General features: G+C 39.9%; 1 protein-coding gene across 2 annotated transcripts in view; it reads right to left on the bottom strand.

Moving 5' to 3' along the window:
- ccdc102a (coiled-coil domain containing 102A) overlaps positions 1 to 21,308 on the bottom strand; it is a 68,483-nt gene that overhangs the window by 41,033 nt on the left and 6,142 nt on the right. The window contains exon 1 of one of the 2 annotated variants that reach the window (XM_029428569.1): positions 7,343 to 7,412. The exons of the other annotated variant lie outside the window; for it this stretch is intronic. The gene's annotated coding sequence lies outside the window, so the exon portion shown is untranslated. Of the gene's footprint in view, positions 1 to 7,342; positions 7,413 to 21,308 lie in introns of those variants that run through there. 2 annotated transcript variants of the gene reach the window in all.

Below are 21,308 nucleotides of genomic sequence, written 5' to 3'. Positions count from 1 at the left end.
AAGTGTGATTAGTGACATTACTGTGATGGGGCATGAGGAGGGACTGACACACTTCACCACAGCAGTGAACAGAGAGAAAGATTAAGTACAGAAGTCTTTGAACGCAATCAAGTCTAAGCAGCGGTCAGGGGAGGCCATCCAGAAGTCAGACACTTGTAGAAACTAAATTAAAAACTTCCTCTCAGACCAGCTCTAAGAAGGAACACACACAACACAATGTTGACACACTGCTTTGAATCTAATGATGCTTGTTTTGAGAAATTGAGATTCACAGTTAAAGCTGGAGTGTGGAACTTTTGTCTTCCTCCTCTGGCAGTGAGAGTAATTACCATATGAGAGAGTCCGTAGAGACGGAGCAGCAGCTATTTGTGGTGGATGCTCCAGATAAAAAAGGAACTTGGCGTTCAGAGGAAGGATTCAAGTAAAAACAATGTGCACGAGAAGGCGTGGAGAGCGCTCCTCAGGACGGGGACATTTGGCAAGCTCACCTGCAAGCATACGTGCGCCAACGCAGTAAAGCTGAGCTAAACTCGGAACAGAGTCTCGTCACTGAAATGAGAATAGCTGGTCCACCTCAAGTACATCTAACAACTCACTTTCCCCATCGGGCAAGCGGTAAGAAAGAACCGTACATATCGTTCTCTTCCGGAGCTGATGATGGAAGTAGTGAGCAATCTCGCTTCCCACAGTACAAACGGCAGTTAACTTTAGTCTTTGTTGTTATTTGATAACCGCAAATAAATTAAATAAGTTGTATAAGGCAAGTAAAAATGTTTTACATTTTTGAGTGGCTCGACCGGGCAAGTGAATAATTCCTTAAAGGAGTTTGTTACTGGTTTACCTCATTACAACATGAAATACAGATCGGTGACACATTAGAAGAGAGCGAGATTCTTAAAAGGCTTAGTATATACACTGTATATACTATCGCTACATAGTAGAGGGGGGGGGGACTGCAAATGGATTAGTTTGGCATTCAGAAAGTGAGAATTGTTGATGTGTGAAATGAAGCTACAGTGTAAATGTGGAGCTTTAGTGAAACTGGTATCAGAGCAGGAGTCATGAGAGTGAACTGCTGTGGACATTAAGTCATTAATCCAACTCTCACAATTAGGCTTTGGAAAGAGGTTTTAGGGGAGTACATAATCTGGGGCAACAATGTCATGTGTTCAGTAACATGCAGAGAAAAGACACAAAGAAACACTGTGGAAGCCAGCGGTGGTGGTTAGAGCGGGAACATTACTGTGAGAGACTGCTAGTGGATAGAGAGGGACACAACTGAAATAATATTGATAAATAACTATCCAAATGGATGATTTAATTCATTACATGGTAATACGAGTCTTAGCACAGCCCACAAAGTGTCATAACGGCTGATATAGGAGGTGAGGAAGGTGGGACGATCCATCTGATAAATGTCTTTGTGCTGACCAGGACACATTGGTCATGTGATTCTCCCCTGGTGATAACTCCAGATATTTTCTCCCCACACACACCGGGACACGCCACCATGACACCATGACAAAGTGATGTCCTGAATTATTGTGCGACATGATGGAGACACATTTGAAACTTAAGACAACCCCTTGCTCAGTACAATATTATTGCCATAAAGTGTGCCATTATAAATAATGGATCATGTTTATAATGTGTTGGTGGAACTATGATTGGATATTGGATGACAAAATAAAACCAGAGACAATGTTGTGATGGGATCAAACCAGCCGCAACGACAAATCAGGTCAATAAAACGATACCGGTGTCGCTGTCACAAATACACATGATGTGTGAAATTATGTTGAAAATGTAAATCTATCAATGTAATACACTCTGCAAAAGTATGCATCAAAGGGTCAGATTATAGCTGGAAATAAACAGGACCTCTACATCCAGTCTGATAATATTGTTCTGAAATAACACAACAGTACAAGTGAACACACACACACACACACACACACACACACACACACACACACACACACACACACACACACACACACACACACACACACACACAACATATTAGTCTACATCCATGTAGGAATGTGTGGAACAGTGTCATTGATTGTCAGCCTGCACTAACTTGCACTGGAACTCCCTCTTTTCACCACCCGAGTGGAACAATTCTAGTAGTTTTCTTTCCCTGCAGTCCTCACTGAACTTTAAATGTAACAATCTTTGTCTTCTTTCCCCATCATACTTCAGGATGGACAAACTTACGATACAAGAAGGAAGAAATGACTAGAAAGATGATAGACACAATCACATCTTAAGGAATCTACCTGTGACCTGAGCTGTAGATGTTTACCTAGTGGCACATTCAAGGATCCAGAATATAATGTTGCAGCAGTTATAGTTGACCTAATCTTTTTGAAATACATATTTGCACAGAGTTATGTATTCCAACCAAAGACAGTGTTTTGATTCAGTGTTAAATTTGCAAATCCAACCTAATTACACAGATTATCAAAGGGAAAGGGTTCTTTAGTGACTCCCTGCTGTTTGAACTGATTCTTTTATTCTGATTAATAAGGGAGTATTATTGTTAGCCATTTCTATCCTGAAACAAAACTAAAACTAAACAAAAGCATGAATGAAATATAATACTTTATGTTATACACTGTCTTCCTGTTTCTCTCACCAGCTACAGCCAGCACTGACTCATGTCTCCGGCGGAGTGATCTGTTGGATCAGTTGACTGGATTGATGAGGCTTTGGAACATGTAGCTGAGCTGCATATAATCTGAGCATTTTCATCTCTGTGACACTCTACGAGATGGACCAGATAGCCAACCAGTATGTGAGCATTAACACATGCAAAAGACACAATCAAATATCACAATATTGTTGACTCAATGCATTGATGAATCATGATTACTGAAAGATGTTACTGAGTTGGATTATGGGATCCAGCGTTTTTGGAGTCATGATTTGTCGGCTTCTGATCTCTTGTCAGTCCCCGAAGTGCAACACTAAATCACTGGTAGGCTCACACTATTTCAAGTCTGTCTTAAAAGTATTGTGAAAGAGTTGTTGCAAATGTTCTTCCTGCACATATTGTCTTCTTAAAGTGATTCCAATGTAGAGGATGGGGGACAAAATCCACAGTGCTTGTTCTGTGATGTATTTCAAAGTTCAGAGCATGTTAATGGATCGGCTAAAATAAAGCCGTCAACTTCTGATCTTTCTTTACTGAAGTCTACTGCGTCTTGTCTACCTCAGCTTGCTGGTGAAAATGAGCCTGTGTGGATGTCTGAGTTCAGACACTGAGGTTGGCAAAATACACAGATTTAACAGTACAGTTCATTTAGCTGACGCTTTTGTCCAAAGCCACTTACAATAAGTGCAATCATAAACATACAACTCCGAACAGCAAGAATCTTGCAAGTACATTAGCTTCAAATACGCCAAACCATTATAAGTGCTACATACAGAAATAAGATTTTGTAAAGAAATGATTATTGGCCAAGGTGCAGTGGAAAAAGGTGGGTTTTCAGTCTGCGACAGAAGGTGTGAAGACTGTCTGCTGACCTGACATCAGTAACACTCTGTAACAGTGTTTCTATAGTCCACACAACTCCAACAGAGACACGTCTTCTCTCTAGCAGATTACGGCAGTCACATTCTCCAGTTAATCTGTCATTCATGTCATATCAATAATCTAAGTTTATCGATTTAATAGTTTTGAACCAGGACCTTCAGTGTTTGAATAAAGTAGCTCGTGAAAAATAAGTCAGACTGAGTAGTCTACATCTGTATTATAGTAGTTTTTAAATCAATATTTAAGTAAATATTAAGAATCAGATCAGAATCAGTATTTGGATATTCCCAATATAAAAAGGGCGGAAAAAAACGTTCCAAAAATCCCAGGTAATTATTGTAAAAAACAAACATGATGCAGAAATAGACACAGCTCAGCATTTTAAGTGACTCTGATTCAAATAAAACGACAAAATCCCAAATTTGACTGCAATGTAATTTGGTAGCCGTAGTACGTCTAGACCAAACAGAGTTCCAGTTAATTCACCAAACTATAATTTACAAGACTGATTGTTTGGTTTAATTTATTTGATGATTTAAACACATAGAACACTGCACTGCAGTAATTACACACGTTAAAAATCACAGGATAATAAAGCCTGAAGGCTTATTTCAAGTGTGGTGCTAGGAGTTAAACTCAGACTCACTTCTTAACTACGTTCACTCTCATTCTTACCTCGCTCGCCTCTGCGACTTCAGTTATTCTAGCTGGAGATGAATCATAACACACAGCTTTTGCTGGCAGTCCAAACTGTAATTTGACGTTCCTTCTCTTTTCGTATCCTTTGTTGCGAGGATACAACATATGTGTTGCGAACACGGTCCTACTCTCACAATTTGCCTCTTTCTTTCCTTTCTTGGCCCAACGTCCATGTGAACCCCACCCTCTGTCATCACAGGGCCCATAAAATGCACAGCCAGTCAGTGGGTTGAGCGACGGGATAATAAACTCTTTGACAGAGCATCTGTCCTCGCTGACCATATGCTATACAGCCCAAAGTTCCACTAATGTTCAACTTCATTTCACATAAATTCAACGTTATAAACAAAACATTAGACAAACATTTGACCCTGCTGTTTTGGGAATCAGTGTTCTCACCCTATCCTTCCCCCACCACACACACACCGCTATTTATTTCACTAGTCAATGCAACTGTGTGCTTATCTTGTTGGAACGAGCAACAGTCAGGGTCTGAGCAGAGACGTATGAAGAAATGGTCAACACAGAAATACACCATTGGTGACAGAGGGTGTTCACAGCACTGATTTACGTGAATGTGACCATAAAGAGAAACATCATGGCGCTACAAAGGATTTCCCCCAGTGCTCGCCAACAAATGGGTGTGTGTACACCCAAGTGTGTGTGTGCTGCAGTGAGTCAGCTTGTGTTTTTAATTGCTAAATGAGAAGCAGCTCTGCAGAACTCTCTGGCTCAGTGGGGTTGGCTGGACCTGGAACTGAAAAGAAGTTAAGTTTATCTGACAGTTTCGGTATCTGTTCTTACAGACAGAAACTGCACAGACTCGCTGTCTCTCCAGTTAGAGATTTTTGATGGCGTCTTCGGGTAAATTACCCTTCATCTCTGGATGTCCTTTTCTTCCAGTGTCACGTCAGCCGCGATAGAAACATCATCAACACGTCCACTCGGTCACAGTGAATTCTGCGCACAATGAGCAGCTCACACACTCAATCGGACATTACACACACTTACGCCACATGCACGAAAGGGGCTTAACACTAACACTAGAAGCATGTGTCTTGGTGTGCACAAGCCCTTTTTTTTTATCTTTTCAGTGGGGAGCCTGAAACACAAGTCAAGTCCTTCCTGCTCTCACCCCTCCCCCATCAGATTGGGTTGGAAGGCTGATGGGTCATCAGGGCAGATGACACAAGGACAAGGGAAAGAATCCCTCTGTATGCCCGTTCAGTCTGCAGGTCTGAAGGGACAGTGGGCTGAGTATAAGAGCAATTTCACAAGTTTTGAGCCCAGACTGATATAGGATGGATTGCCATAGCAATTAGTTTAGACAATTTGCAGGATGAATTGTAAGAATCTTGGCAATCATCATCAGGTCATGGTCAATAACTGCAACACTCACTGTGGATTATCCTTTAAATAATGGATCACAGACTCCTTCCACAAAATTGATAACCTTGGACGTGCGTAGTTCAAACCAAATGCCAAGTGGACAGAAAGACTACGTTAAGCCTGAAACTATCACTTCATGTCAGTGCCCTCAGTCGTTTGAATGGTCCCGGTGCAGAGGGCTCCAGTTAAAAAGCTGAAGCTGGCTGAACATTTGCTGCAATCCAAGATAATTTCATCTGGCAAGGCGCTGATTTGGCCAGTATTGGCAATGCAACTTCTTCTCCTTTTTACCTCTCAATCATTGTGATGAAACACAAAATGATTGTCGCCATGATCCTTTTCCAGACTTGTAAATTGCTGTACCAGTATTAAAAGCCGCTGTGCAGGGTTTTGACATCTGATAGGCCTTCCTGGATCATATTTCATCACCTCACCAGTACCTGAAACAAAAGACCTGCAACAATGCAGCCACTATCAGCGAGCTGCCTATAAAAACGCCACTTAGGCTACAGAGGGACTTTTGTTGCAAATTCAAAGGGGTCTTTAGTTCTCTTGTCTTTTTTTGCAATGTAGTCCAAGTAGAACTAGATCAATATTAGCTTATCGCAGAGGTATCAGTATCGGCGTATATGTTGATTGGTGAGTACCAAGCAATTTCAGTACAAAGGCGCCATAAATATGTTTGAGGTCATTTAAAAGGTCTGTCCACCAGACAGCAAGTTTGTATTCAACTGTAAAAAGTCTTACTGTATAACTGTTAAAGAATTGTGACAAAGATAGGAGGACAGTAAGTCTTCTGCAGGCAGGTAAAATATGTCAGCATCTTATAAATCTCAAATGTGTAGTAACTGAGGGAGTTGTTGTTGCTCTGAATGTGATCAATTCCACCTAAGAAGCCATGTTACCTTGAGACCGTTACACAGATCTGACAGCTACATTGTTCCAACATGTTTTACAAGTTGGCCTTTCAACAGAGGTCGAAGTGGTCACTGCTAAATCCCCTTTCCCACTGATTTTGGATCAAGATCGATTTTTTGTCCTGGCTTAACTTGAGGCTGTCAACACTAACACGGAGCACTGGAGACAAATGCTTAGCATGTGTGAGACGCACTACAACATAGACAGATTCACGAACTGCACTTGTATGAAAACCTTCAGTTATCTGAGACAGTCCACAAAATGACTGAAACAAGGGACTCAGAAAAAAGTGGTTGTGACAATAAGTCAACATGTCAGTTACATTCGTCCCTAAAATAATTCACAAATACAATGATGAATCTGCAACTTTCTGTGTCCAATTAGAAAACTGTCACAAAGCGTTAAACTGGACAGAACAAAGCCTCTAGAAGCCATCTAATCTATCAAAAATGGCTGACAGTACAATTCTCCGGCTCAAACACAAACCTAATCATGTCAGCTTTGGCTCCAAACTTCTACATCAAACCTCTTTCCCTTCCAAGTCAGAGAATTCTTGAAACAGAGCCAGTGGGAGATTTCCAAACATCAAAGTGGAGCTGGAGAATCATTTTTTCCCCCCAACTGAAATAACAGTTTTTCACAGGAGGAAATCTATATATTTAGGCTTGTAAAGCATTGTCTTAATTAGATTATCAAAGGAAAAGATAAGAAATAGTTTATCTGTACCAATGTGATGAAATATAACTGGCAGTGTTTCAATCATAGCTTACTGTACTTAACCCTATAAACACATACCTGAAGAATGTCCCAGTTGTGATCAGCTAATAATCTGCAGTCTCTTCATCAATCCATATTCACATCTGTACCACTGATGCCTCTGCTGGAAAACAGAAATACAGAAAAGACCATGCACTAAGACCATGTTCAGACAGACAGTAACCCTGTGTATAAAAAAAGAGAGCAGCCTCCTCCTTCATTTTCAAAGCGATGCAATGCAACAGCATCTGGCATTACACTGTGGCCAATCAAATGCATGTGCACACATTCCTGGTAGATTAGTTTGTCATTTAAACACAACTTTTACCTCGCAAATGTCTAGATTGATGATGAAATTATTATTTTGGTGTTGAGAGTTGTAAAATCTTTATGAACAGCTGTGCAGTGTTTCGCTGTCTGACAAAACACATGCATCTAGTTCTCAAACTAGAATAGACTGGATCATATTTCATCAGTGTGGGGACATGCAGAAACACACTACACCACACAGACCCTTGTCGTTTGTTTTAACAAAACTATTACTTTTTTCAAACTAAATTAAAAAATCATTTTGTATTATTGCAGATTTACATGAGCTTTGAGCTAATTGCTAATGTCAGAATGCTAATATGCTCAATAACAGTGCAAGGATGCTGATGTTTAGCAGCTGTTATGTTGACTATTGACAATATCAGTTTAGTGTAAGTCCAGCTGAGGCTGGAAAGGTCTTGCAGGTCATTAAGCAAAAGTATTGGATTTTCTTAACCTGCTGGTGATGCAAGATAACATTTCAGGGAATATCCAAAGTCTGTTGGCTTTATTTTGTATTCCTGTACAAAATTCAAAGGCAATCCATCCAACACTCAAGATATGTATGTCTGGACCATAGTGGTAACTGACATTGCCATCACTAGAGCCATGCCGGTAGCTGGCTAAATCAAGACTAAATAATCATACCGAGCAGTGGATGTCAAAGTTCAGTACACTGTGCTACTGACACAATTTGGTCAGAACTTAATAAGTAAAACAGTTAAGCACTCAGTCCAGTAATGTCTAGCTTTTCTTGCAGGTTGATAAGACATTGGTTTCAATGCAAGATGGCTGCTATCTCTGTTGCTCAAAAGTAACCCCTACCTGCATGGTAACCAAGGATGGTAACCATACTACACAACAACATAATGCTGAGTATGTGGAGTCGCTGAGCCGTCACGTGAGCTGTTATTTACCCAGCACCGTCTGCTTGTAAGCAGGTAAGACTTGAAGATTTCTTATCTGGAAAGTTACTCTTCACAACCTTATTAATTGAATGAAAGATTCAAACCATATGGTTCATGCATACTTTGCTGGATAAAATAGTTATTCTATCTCTCAAAATATCAAAAAAGAGAACTTCATCTCCCATGGGGCCTAGGTGCGGCGAGAGGCTGCACTCTCACAAATTATACAGAACATTCCTGAAGTATGACTCTCCCATACACACACACCATGTGGTTCCACACAGCATACGCCCTTCGTGCCAAAAGAAACTCACACAAACTCAAACATGCACCGTTACAAAGCTGATCTGCAAGCTCAGAGTTGAGGGCAGCACACATGGGACTGAGTCAGAATTGAAAAACTGCAACTGCGTATTTTGTATTTATACATGAGAGCAAAAATCATAGAAAGCAAGAGTGTGTGTGTGTGTGTGTGTGTGTGTGTGTGTGTTTGTGTTTGTGCGTGCGTGTGTGTGTGTGTGTGTGTGTGCTTGGGTAGTATCAGTGTGTCAGAGTGTCCAGCTCAGCACAGGCTGGTGGTGCAGGATCACATTTCCATCATTTATTCAACAGGACCCAGGAGACGGAGGGGAGTAAGGAGAGGATGAATACAGCTGATGATGGAGCAGGAGGATGATAGATCGCCTAAAGACCAGGAGACACTTTCTTCACACTTTGGTATGTGAGCCCCCCTGAATTGGATGCTATCAATATCCCCATTTCCACTCAAATCCCTAGAACATTTGAGGTAGACCATGGAAGTGTCCCAAACAAGAGAGGAGGAAGAAGAGGAGGAATCCTCTTCATAAACATCACTGAGGAAAGAGCTGTGCTTTTAAAGTGTCTGCCCTTTTCCAAACTGTTACCAATGACGGCTTCTCGGATGGTTCTGTGTAAACAACCATCTGGCACGTCAGTTCCAAGCCAAAGAAACAGGGCGCAGTATTTCACCTCTACTACTGGCGCCATACATTATAAATTCATCAACCATCAAAACCATCAGTTATTAAAAAACAACTGTAACCTGTTTATATTTTAGTTGTAGTAGTTTATTTATTCTTTATATTGTGTCTTGTGCTCTACATACATATTTCTCTCTCTTCTAGTGTTGATATATTTTACTGTGTATGTTTTACTCCTGTGTCAGTCAGTCTGTCAGTTCATTAGAGCAGACTGCTGAAACTCTGAGAGTCTAAATAACTCTTCTATCTTATAATCTTCACGTGGAGTTTAGATATGTGTGTGTGACACTAGGGGCTGTATGTTCCGTGTAACGCTACGTTTTGATAGTTTGTATATTGGCTTGGGTCCAGCGGCTCAGATTCAGCCGGCGTATATCCCAGCACCGGGAGTCACAGCGGGCTGATGGAGCGCTGGGTCTAACCTGTGTAACGGCAGCAACAGAAAGTTTGGCTGCTGAATAAGTGCTAACTACTAACTGCTAACGGAAGATATGTCTGTCTCCAAGCCGCCGTATACTGTACTTCTGGCAAAGCAGCCTCCTGCCGACGCTGAGGACGTTTCTGCCATTTATGATTAAACCAAAAGAAAGTATCTAAACGTGCAGGGATCATGGATGTAATGTTGACAAGCCCTGAGTCTGTCCGAGCTACAGTGACTCACTATCACCTCCAGAGGAACAAGTGGTATTACAGACTGGACGGAGCGCAGCTAGCTGTTAGCATGCTAACTTCAGTAGATATCTGCAACACAACACAGAGACGTGTTTAACATAACACTGTTACCTCTTCACATTCTGTTCATAATGTTAGTTCACTGTTTTATTGTTTTAAGATTACTCAGGAAATTATGTTTTGATTGTTAGAATTGCTGTGTTGTATTGTGATATGATTGGTATTTTTTATTTATTGGCTTTACCTTTAAATAAAAAGTTATTTAAAGTTAATTATTTGTTATTTTTAATAGACCATATGTGACTGAAGGCTCCAGAAAAAGCTAGTACAATTTGATTTAAGATCATTTTGTCTGACTGAATTATTGTAAGATTGTGATTCAGACTCCTCAGTTGAAAAGCGATTTCTTATTTTCTTTCAAATACATGAATTGGAGCCAGACTGATAAACTGACAGGCTGATATAAGCTTGTCACAGATACATAGACATATACATGTACTGTATGTCAGCCAATAAGTAATACAAATAATTGATTCAGTTCAATTAAAAAACAGTGTCAACATTACATTGTTTGCCTGTTTCATATTACTTACCGGCAGAGATAGTCTAATGAAACTGTGATCATGTAAAACTGATAATATCTCTAATTTCAAAAGAATGCTTTTATTTTTTAAATATAAAATGGTTCAAGATTCACTTACTACCTTTTATAACTGCATCTCATGATTTACACCAGCTGCATAGTGCATAGTGATTTTTATGCTCATAAGTTGCTAATGGAACATCTTAAATGAGCATATAATGTAATATAATGGCCACGCTTTAGCTGTACGTTTGAGCCCCAAAGTACCCTAAAGTTTAGTCTTGAGTCAAAAGTTATAATCATACACAGTCTCTTATCTTTAGTCCACGATCCCCTTCGTCGTCGTTATCATTATAAAGTGAGGTAATTGAAGCATTTTCAACATCCCTCAGATGTTGAAAAAACAGAGCTAGAAAAAAAAAGTGTATTTCTGCAGGGCACAACAGCTTCAAAGCTTCTCCCACTTGAGCAAATCAAAAGCTAAGAGAGGGTTGCATAATGTATACAGTTAGGTAAATAGATGTAGGACTCAGCATTTTTTCTTCTTCATTACAGAATCAGCTGGTGAAGATGATGAAATTCCAGGACAGAGATGCAAAGAGATATCAAGGCAAAGCAGTGCATAAAAAAGATAAAAGACAGGAGGAGGAGGAGGAGGAGGAGGAGGAGGAAGCTACACCTTCACAATGAAACATCACATCTTCTACATTCAATCAGTCCTTGCTTTTTTGTTATACTTTAACATGAGTGCAGGATTAAAGCTGCAGAGAAGCAAACTCTGCAGCTCCTCTCAGCTTCACAGACTGTTATAGCCTCTTTTAGCTCATTGTTTTGTTTTGCGTTTGTGTTTTTGTTAACTCTCAACAAAACCACTGATGTTCACTGTGATTAATTATGACACAACTAAAATAAATCTTAAAATTCTGCTAGTTGTCTTGCACACTGCACTGACTAGTAATTAATGGCTACCTAGAACAGTAAAACAATAAACAATCTACACTACTGCATGCTTTGAAAATCCTGTAAAGTCATCAGTAAGGTAAAGTATTCATCATTTAGTGGTAAATGCTCAGAATGAAGCTTCAGCAGTGCCTCTTCAGTTTTGCTGTTTCACTTTATAATCTAGTTTTATACTGGACACTTGATGAGCTGTAAGTTGCACATTATAGTCTCACACTCTTAGTAATCCGGTAGGAACAACATGATACAATGTTTAAATACTGCCTTTAAGAATATTAACGAGATGCCCTCTCGGCATTGGCTTTGAAATAAAAGAAATGATAAAGAATTTTTCAGACTTTTGTCTAAAACTAATATGCTTTAAAAACAGTCCCAAATGTGGGAGATGATTTTGCAGATTAACATTATGAGCATGTGACTGAAGCATAGACATTTAACAGACAAACAGACAAACTTTGCCTCGGCTGGAGATGTAACTGTACAGCTCTGGTTTAATACTGTCTGAATAGCCTTAGATGACCAGGACTTTGTCTGGCTCTAAGCTTTTCCCACAAGGAAGCAGAGTTCACAGCCTGCGTGACACAAAGCTCAGTGGGTACCCGCGCACAGAGGGATATTGGGGGTTAACAGGCCCTAATGAGGATCAAACCACTTTTTAAATGCAAGCAAATCAGTCAAACAAGCTTACACTGCAACACAAAGACACATGGGAGCTTATGCAGCGACTTAAAGAATTTCAAAAAGGGGGAATATGTGTGTGTGAAGGCCCTAATCTCTAGACACATTTACTGTGCACGACTGGGACCTTGTACTCCTACAACCAGGTGGTGGAAGAGGACAATGGGAGATAATGGATGATATTGACAAAATAAATATTGCATTGTCTTGTTTGTAAATTGATACATTTACAACAGCTACTGAAGCAATCAATCACTGCTCTGGTATTTTGAGGAAAAATCCAGGCTGAATTATATGTGCTTCTACAACATATTTTGCAGCAGTAGAATGTCTGAGAAAACAACCCTGATGATTCGGCCAGAGAAATAGTTAATCGAAAGTAGACTTTTAACATCTCCTGTTTCTAAATCACTTTTAAATTAATTGGCGGTCTTTTTTAAATCCTGAAACATATAAATAGTGAAAATTAAATCATTATTTTACTTTTTAATTCAAGTTATTTGCTTTTATCAGTTGGCCATTTGTGACAGTCATGTGGTTCCTATTCCGATTCTGCTCATCAATTTAGGTTCTTAACGATTCTTTATTTTGATTCTTAAACAGGCCGCTTGCTTATTTCACAGAAGAAATAAACATATTTATAAAAATGTATATTTATAATGACAATTCACTCAATAAGGTTTATGGAACCTGTAAATGAAAAGCATATAGTTTAATTGTTGTTGCTGTTATTAAATAATATGATTCAATAATAATCTGTTTATTCTTTTTTCCCCGGTCTCCCCTAATGTAACACTGAAACCTGCTGAAGTGACAGACAGGGTCCAACATACAGACAGACAGGCAGACAGACAGACAGAGAGACAGACAGAGAGAGAGAGAGAGAGAGAGAGAGAGAGAGAGAGAGAGGGACAGAGAGAGAGACAGAGAGAGAGAGGGACAGAGAGAGAGACAGAGAGAGAGAGAGGGAGAGAGAGACAGACAGACAGACAGACAGAGAGAGGGACAGAGAGAGAGAGAGAGAGAGAGAGAGACAGTCCATGGAGCCTGTCCTCCTGTGCTCACAACTCTTATTAATCTTCCCATAGTGCCAAGACAAAACAAAAACTAAATGTATCGCTTTGCGGAACGTCATCCAGTCCAGAGAGAAGGTCAACCCTAGTCATGTACGATGTTGTTTTTCAGGCTTGCTTATGCTACCAGCAGCTACAGGATGTGTGAAAGGGGCTACTGAAGCAGTATTGTGCTAGTTATACTTGGCGCAGCAGCTGCTAACAGTCAGGGGGTCAACAGAGGAAATAGACCTCAGTGTTGTCTGTCACAGTTCGGAAGGGGCAAGAGAATTCAGCTCAACCAACTGTCAACTGTCAAATCCAAGCAGACACATACAGTGGATATAAAAAGTCTACACACCCTTATGAAATTGCATGGTTTTTGAAACGTAAAGACAGAAATAACAACAATGTAAATGTCAGACTTGTTCCATCTTTAATGTGATCTTCCAACAAACAAAAATCTAGAAAGAAAAAAATGATAATAATTATTAGGACATTTTTAAATTAAAAAAACCACAACACCCTGATTGCATAAGTCTGCACACCCTTTAATAATGGGGGCTCTAGCTGTGCTCAAAGTTATTTAATCACATTCAAAATCATGCCTTTAGGTAAATAGCATACACCTGCCATCAATGAAAGTGATTCTGATTGAAACCAGAGTAAAGTCAGCTGTTGCTGTAGTGTTTGCTTGAATGTTTGGTGTTGCATCCTACTGGGAGAGCCATGGACCACAAAGAGTTACCAAAGAAACTGCATGATCTATTTATTGAAAAGCTGGGTCAGGGGCTCTTGTCAAGATAGACGGGATAATGAATAGTTTCAAATATCAAGATATTCTGGTACAAAACCTGCTGGCCTCCGTCAGAAAGCTGAAGATGAAGAGGAATTTCCCATTCCAACATGGCAATGACCCAAAGCACACGTCCAAGTCGACCAAGGCATGGCTTCAGGAAAGTAAAGTCAAAGTCTTGGAATGGCCCAGTCAGAGCCCGGACCTCCATCCCATCGAAAACCTGTGGAATGACCTAAAGAGAGCCGTACACAGGAGCTCCCCTCGCTATTTGAAGGAACTTGAACTTTTCTGCAAAGACGAGTGGGATAAAATTCCAAAGTCTCGATGTGCAAAGTTAACAGACTTATTCACAAAGCCTTGCTGCTGTAATAAAAGCAAAATGTGCTTCCACAAAGTATTAGTTGGGTGGGGTGTGCAGACTTATGCAATCAGGGTGCTGTGGTTTTTATTTATTTAAAAATGTCCTAATAATCTTTTCTTTTTTTTTTCTTTCTGGATTTGTGTTTGTTGGAAGATCACATTAAAGATGGAACAAGTCTGACATTTACGTTGTTGTTATTTCTGTCTTCAAAAACCTGCAATTTCATAAGGGTGTGTAGACTTTTTATATTTTTATGTTTGATTTGAGCAGAAAGATCTTTTTACACACATACTGTATGTCTCCTTGAAAAAAAACACCTGTTTTAACGTCAGTATGCCAACAAGAATCTATATGTACTACACTGTCCAGTGGCACTTCTCAAATTCAAATGAAAGTATTTCCTGATTCCAGTGCTCATTTCTGAGTTGTTTTAGATTTAGAAAATATCTTTACCAAAACTCGATGGGATAGCTTTGAGTCGCACAGAAAGCTACAGGCAGAAGAGTTTACAGTGTGTTGAGTGATATATTTTACACCTTGTTTTGTGTCTGTAATTCTGTATAGTATACTATTTTTCAACCAAGGAAATGCACCTCTTTACATATGGATAGAAACACCACCGCAGAGATGGGAGAAAGGTTTATTTTGCATGTTTTTCGCCATCCATCGGTATAGAATATGCACCTGGAGCATTACCGAGACAGAAACAGGATCAATAATGCAGTAAATGAAAATAAATTAATGTATATGAGTGTAATAACTCTCCCAGCGATTTAGGTGTTGTAGGCTAAACCATATATTTGAGCAAAATAACAGTCACAATGTGGTAAACTACTCGTTTCCGCTCTGTGATGCAGAGTGTGCAGATGAGTGTGTAAGGGCCCTGTAAAGAGCCATTAATAACATCCTGCTTTAAGGTTAATTAAGCGTTAAGGCAGAAAGGTCAGGTCTGAGTCGTACATCACAGGGAACACGTCCTCTCTTTTTCACCTGCAGTTCACATTCACATCACATTCAGACTGTCAGTCACAATGATTCCAGCTGGATTCTAATCACACCTCCACTTTAAAGCACGCATGACCAATGAAATCAGATACAAAATGCAGATCTCAATGCAGGTCACGTAAGTTATGTAATATCTACACATCATCTTGCTTGTTCCCCATCCATTGAGTTTTTAGGTTACAGTTCAACCTGACTGGCTTTTGGGACCCCCCCCAAGATGTTTCTTTTTGCTCTTTATTCTCTTGTCATAATAAAACAATATTACCATTTATAAAACTGTGAGTTGTCACCTTGACAAAGTCCGGACTCCTGAGTCAATCTCTCCACTAAAGACTGGTGTGGGTTTGCAATGCTGCTAACTGTGCAGAGAAATGTTTTTCCTCAATATAGTTTTACATTGGATCCAACCTTATGAGTTCATGGTGCAGTGTTTTTACCAAATTTAAAATCTGTAAAATGTTACCTGCCTGTGTAGAATGCTGATTAATTTGCCAATTGTTGTACTTCAAAAATAAAAAATATGTTTTTATTAATGCCCGTTATGATTTCCCAGATTCCATGTTAGCGTCTTCAAATGTCTTGTGTTGTCCAACCAACAATCCATAACCTACTTACTATCATGTGCCAATAAAAGCAACACAATCCTCACTTCAAATCTGGCAAATGTTTGGTATTTTCCTTTAAAAATGACAAGACTGATTAGATTAATAAAATAGTTGCCACTTAATTTTGTGTCAATTCACTAACTGTTAAATTGACTTATGATTGCAGCTTTACTTGACTTGAAGCTCTGCAGTGGGACGTTGTTCTTGCCCATATACCAAACAGAACAGGTGGTTTTCTATTGCATTTTGGGGGCAGTTAAGGTGGTGATGGTTTAGTGGTCTGGTGGTACGGCTTCCACACAGAACACCAGGAGGTTGTGGGTTCAATACCAGGCTGCCACCATTGTGCCCCCGAGCAAGGTACTTAACCCTGAGTTGCTCCAGGGAGACGGTCCCTGTACTTAGTTCATTGTACGTCGCTCTGTACGATAAGAGCGTCTGCTAAATGACCTGTAATGTAAAAAAAAAGAAAAAAAAAAAAAGAGAGTGTCCTGAATGAGACTTGGAACACTTGAGAAAAAGACGAAAAGGCAAAATGCAGGATGCAACAGAACATTTTTAAAAGAATCAAGTTTCTCCAGAGAGCAACAGCAACTACACGTACAGTGTGAGCCAGCTCCCTATTACATTTCTGAGGCCTATTTAGTTCAGATTTCAGAGGGATTGGATCCTGCTAAATCCTGATGCAAACCAAACAGTGATTCTGAGCAATAAAAAAAAATGTATTGTGTAATTTTATATATCACGGTAACGTATATATACAGCAACATACCATACTTCATCACATTTCATTATTGTTTTCTTTTATTTGCATTATATGAGACAAAACTAGAGTTAAGAAAGCTTTAAGGTTCCTGAGAACAATCATTTCAAGTGTTACAGGTTTTAAGGTTAACAGGTGCAAATAAATACCAGCCTGACTTCATTCAGTGCAATATAAAGCAATAGACACATTTTTACTTTAGAGCAGGGGTCTTCAACATTTTTCAGGCCAAGGACCCCAAACTGGCGTATTGTGGAGCACTGTATATATTGTATAGAAGAGGCTTGAAGAGGTCCGTGGGGGGGTGCGTGGCGTGAATTTATTTTAGTTCACCCCTCTCCTTTCCTCCACTCTGTCTCTGACTGTAGGTGTGTGTGTTTGGAGCAAAGTCCCGCCCTTCACCGAAACACAGCGGAGGAGGGAATGTGAATGTGCAAAGCAAAAAAATAATAATAATATTACTTTATCTACAAACAACCACCCTCTGTTGAAGACCTATACTTTAGAGCAGGGGTTCCCAAACTTTCTGTGACCAAGGCACACCAAAGACCAAACCAAAATCTCAAGGCACAGCTGTGTTCATATCGGGGCAACATCCCCTCTATAACACAGAGTATCACTGTCATCACTCTGTGGACATTTATTTAGCCTAGTCCTTGTAAGAAGCTATTCTCCTTCACACTAGCAGAGAGCCTTTGATGTGTCACACTCTAATATTTCCCACCATGCGCAAATGGCTAAAACGGGTTCACTTTGACAGATTTCTTTTGTTTTAATGATTGTTTTATTTATATTTAGGCTAAAGACCTATTGTATCTATATTGTGAAATAAGTGTGTAGGACAAAGTACCGATAAAGTACAGTGCTTTCATTCAAAAAGCTGACAAAATACTGTGCAAATAGCTGGTAGCCATATAACCAGAGTTCTTCCTCATCCTGATTGTTACAAAGCCACTCTCCTTCTCCATGTCTGCCCAAATCAGGTTACCTTGCGGAGCAGCTGGATTCTCTACCGGAGGACACATTCCTACTGTACTGTTACACGCTATATAGGCTACTGTCGTATCTCCCAACCCTAGTTAACAGAAAACAGTTTACGGTTGAAGTAGTAGCTGTTGTTGACACAGACAGGATGAAAACATGTGGTGCATATGTTAGACTGATATGCGGGTACACTTTTAAAGACATGTTTTGGGAGCAGAAATAGATAAGATAACCTGATATGATCTTTGTTTCTGTGTTTCAGAGGCAGATACTCCATGGAAGCATGTTGGTTTGGGGTTTTCTGAGTAACAGCAGAGGCAATGGAGCGTTAAAGCCAAGTAAATCTGTCTGTGACACCAGGTGGGGTGCCGGAGGGGGGTGCACGCACAACTCTACATAAGGCAAGTAGTACCATGGGTATGGGTACAGATACAAGGAGAACATCACTGAGCTTTTCTTTAACTAGATTCATTTAGTTGACAAAATAATCTCACCCCAATGTATATTAGTAGCTGGAGCTTTTGATCATACACTCTGAGAAGCACAGTTTTAAAGCTAGAGTGAATATACTGAAAACATATGTGGGTCTCTAAAGGTTAAAATTGGGTATCTACAAATCTGACTTTATAGTGGCAGTAGACAACATTTTTGCTTTAATTATGAAATACATGTTGATTGCACAATGTAATGGCCATAGAATAATGACACCATCTGCATTTAGATTCCATTTAGTTTCCCTTTAAGCTTCACTGTCACTGCTTTAAGGATGCATTTCAGTCTGCTGGAGGGTCGCATTCTCCCTTTAACAATAAAAGCCCTAGACACATACAAAGCATCACTGTCTACCATAGAACATTTCGCTAAGAGGCAACTCAACAAAATAGCTTACAGTAGCTATCTTCAGGTAGCTGATCAACCCAGTAATGTTAAAGTAAAGCCAAGTGTAACGTTGTTCTGTAATCAAGTTGCTACAGTAATTAACATTAATTAGCTAAATCACTTTAAGCGGAAAGCAATGGTCTGTTTTCTACATGGCTCTTTTCCAATGATAATTAGTTGAAGCTCGCAAATCTGTACATTTTGCCAACTTCAGTGTCTGAACTGGTACACTGGAATCATTCACATCTACATGGACATGCAGCTAAATGCTGCAATGTAGAGCCCGGTAGTGAATAAGGAGAGCATAGCTGCAACACATGCAAGCTGAGGAGGACAAAGAGCAGTAGAGTAAAAAAAGTATTGGATTGTGATTGGTTTCATAATTTTTAATGTTTTAATAAAATACGCCCAAATCGGCTGTGATACCGATCCTTAGAATCGGCTCGGGACATCCGAGTGCTCAGAAAAATTAAACTTGAGTACAAGGCGGCTTCCTGACGCCAACCTCTAACACAGCTCTTTACGTTTGTCTCCTTACATGCATGTCTACTGCACACTGGCATACATATAGACGCATTAAAGAAGTGTAGAGATTGTAAAAGAAAGCAGACTAGTTTTACAGGCTCAGTTCTACACAGCATGATTGGTTGTGTTGGCGCCAAAAACTATTATCTGGTTTAGGCCAACCGCAAAGTCTGACTACTGAGAGGGAATGGACTCCAATAAATGGTCCAGGAATATATCTGTGTTATCTGTATAACATCAGGACTGCAATGGTTCAAGTAAATGTGAGAAATCTTTTCCAACTAACCACAGGCAAAGGTTTTACAAGTGCACTCAAGTTGACTACATCCAAAAAAAGACCTTGATAACAGAGACCTGTTAAAGCAGTGGTCCGGTTATTTTGAAAGAGGTTTTATTTTGAAAAATCACTGGATACATCCGTCTGTGCGTCTGTGTCTCTTGACACATGTCAAGACCATAGGTCAAGACGCTCGTCTCAGTCACGTGATACTTTACCTCAGAAATTAAGCCCACAAGCAACAATGAGCGGAAAACAAACGTCTTTAAAGAGCTTTTTTGGAAGAGGGAAAAGACCCAATGAGGAGAAGAAGAGCCTACGACTTCCAAGACAAAGAAAGCTGCATTTAAAAGACAATATCAGGAGTCACTTAAAATACGTGTTTATCGCTACAGGTGATTCTCATGCGCCGCTCTGCATAATACACAGGCTCACAAATGAGGCAACGAAGCCTTCATAACTGGCTTCGGCACCTGGAGACCAAGTACCCGGCATTAAGAGACAAGCACTTGGAGTTTTGTGAAAGAAAAAAACATGAACAAGAAGGACATAAACAATTACTGATGGCCACCACATCAACACATGCGAGTGCACTGAGAGCGTCATACTTAGTGACTAACTGTATTGCTAAGAGAAGAAACCTTTTACTGTTGGTGAAGAATGTATACCCCTATATTGGACCGGCTCGTTGCAGAGACACAAGCTCAGGGCTCACACTCATTCAGCGTAATGGTGAGTTTTTTAATGCACTTTAGATTTGTTTTTATGCCGTTCGTATCATTTTATTTCGTCATATTTATCCCCCCCCCCCCACACACACACACTTTGAAGGCCGGTCCGTGAAGATATTGTCTGACATGAAACCCGTCCGTGCCGCAAAAAAAGGTTGGGGACCGCTGTGTTAAAGGGCTGCTTCATCCGGATAGTTAATTCTTTAATTATTAATTAGGGATGTTCCAACTGACTGGGAGTCAGCTGATATACACCACTTACTTGGTGATCTTGACATTTGAAATGTGGTTCAAACAATGACTGCCCAGCCCCAACCACACATGGCTGAGGCTGCTTATGTTCCTGCCGACGCCCACACAAACTCCAGATACTGAGAGGCAGGCAGTCTTTGGGCTGATAGAGAGCAGACCCTAACTGTGTTTATCAAAACATGTTTTGATAAGGATCCCTTCAATTTGTTATTTTTTTTTTTTTGGAATAAGCTATGAAGTGAGCGGGACATTTTACAGTTGAAAACTATACTTGTCAGTGCTCTCTGGTGGACCAACTATTTCATTCAACAAATGGCTTTTTGTCCAGTTTTTTGAAAGACGCAGGGTAACCCAGCAGAGGACCTGGCTCAACTAATTAACTGTTCAGTGTCATTTGTCAAGCAGAGATACCAAACATTTGACATTTCCAGAACCTAAATTGGAGTGTTTGGGACTTTTCCTTATCTAATATTACAGTCAACGGAAGATCTTTGTTTTTTGGAATGTTGGTCGGAAGACATTCACTGATGGTCCATCCAGACCATTAGGTAATTAAAAAACACAATATAGAAAATAATCTTTAAATCTTTAAACATTAAATATCAGCTCCAACTGTCAGTGCCTCACCCTGCACAGCCATCTGCTGCTCCTATTCTCCACA

Source organism: Cottoperca gobio, chromosome 3 (genome assembly GCF_900634415.1).
Source record: "Cottoperca gobio chromosome 3, fCotGob3.1, whole genome shotgun sequence".
Classification (NCBI taxonomy): Eukaryota; Metazoa; Chordata; class Actinopteri; order Perciformes; family Bovichtidae; genus Cottoperca; species Cottoperca gobio.
The sequence above is the reverse complement of the archived record's forward strand: the minus strand, read 5'-3'. Positions and strand labels throughout refer to the sequence as shown.